Consider the following 1,626-nt stretch of genomic DNA (forward strand, 5'->3'; position numbering starts at 1 on the left):
TGCGCTTGTGACGGCCTGTTTGGCCACTGTATTTCCCAGAGACCATCTGGTTCACACGGCGCTGACCTCTCTAGTCTCTAACTCCGATGGGTGAGGCGAGGGTGGTGGGTGTCTTGATGTGCCGGCCCGTCACGTCACGGCCACATCATAAACGTCAGTGTCATAGCTAGGGGAGAGTGGGGTAATTTGGCCGGTGGTGTAAATTGGCCGCCCCCACCTGTACGAAAGCTGATAAAAGTAAATGAAATAACTTTAGTCTCTATTCATTTGTCATCGGCAAAACTAACTCGAGAACAAATGTCAAAACTTTCCCCCTCTTAGTTTTATTCAAAATTAATAAAAGGTGAATTACGTTAGAAAATGGTAACTTTTACTTCCGTTTAAAAATTTGTATAACATGTAGTATTTGGGCTGTAAACGAATTCCAACATTATAGTGCCATTTTTTGAGGGTGTTCAGCGGTTCCAAGAGCAATTTCAGCTAGTTCTGTACAGCCATGACGACTTTATAGACCAGTATAACGCCTTTTGGGGCGACTAACGGAGCGAGCGACAGGGTGGGCCTTGCACGTGCGAAATTGCGAGGGGTACCTCCAACTGACTAGTGCACGGCACCCTACTAACCGGTCTCTAGCGATGTGCCAAATTTGGGCACAATCGGCCCAGCCGTTCTCGAGATCTGGAAGCGGCACCCTGCACGTGCGCACGTGCAGAGTGGGTCCCAGCTGACTTGTGCACGGCACCCTACTAGCCGGTCCCTAACTGTGTACCAAATTTGAGCGCAATCGGTCGAGCCGTTCTCGAGATCTGGAAACGACCCCTGCACGTGCGCACGTGCAGCAGCGCCCCAATTCTGGCACATGGATATGCAGTGCCTAGTGGGTGCCTACCTACATGCCAACTTTCAGCGCAATCGGCCAAGTAGTTACCGAGATATTGCAACAATTACAAAACGGACATCTCTTCGTTTTGCACGTGGCACGTGCATAAGGGGTCACCCACATGCATCAGGAATAGTCCAATACTTGGTAGAAGGAATGAAGCTACCCTACAAAAATTACCGCGTGTAAATCGGTCAAGTGGTTGCTGAGATATAAGCCTCGCAAAAGCGTGACCACGGCCGGCCGGCCGCTCATACTCAGAAATTTCCGTTAATCTAAGGAAAGACTACGCTCGCTTCGCTCGCTCCGTAACAAAAATTTTCAGAATGGCAACGTGGGGTTATTTGGCCGGGACTAGCGGGGCAACTTGGCCGGTGCGCTCAGAGTCACTATGCTGGGACGGCCTGTAAGGGAGATATCGTAACGTATACGAGAGCGAGCAAAAGTATATTTTTTATCCCGACCAAAACAGACACATCAATTTTCTAGCGAAAAGACTCGTGCACATTAGCACGTGGTCTAGGATGTTGAGCACCCCTACAGCCCCCCTCCAAGTCGGATAGTCACGCCGACTTCACGAGCACATTACTTCTGTAAGTCTAGTTTCAGGTGACGCCGATTACGGATCGTCACCCGGCCAGTGCCCTGCATCTTGACCAAGTACTTTCGGAACGGAGACTTTTCTACGATGACACCTCGGCGGTCCCAGGCTTTGGTTCTGGCGTCCTGACAGAGGACGCTGTCGC

This window comes from Amphibalanus amphitrite, unplaced genomic scaffold (assembly GCF_019059575.1).
Source record: "Amphibalanus amphitrite isolate SeventyFive unplaced genomic scaffold, NRLGWU_Aamphi_draft 000237F_arrow, whole genome shotgun sequence".
Classification (NCBI taxonomy): Eukaryota; Metazoa; Arthropoda; class Thecostraca; order Balanomorpha; family Balanidae; genus Amphibalanus; species Amphibalanus amphitrite.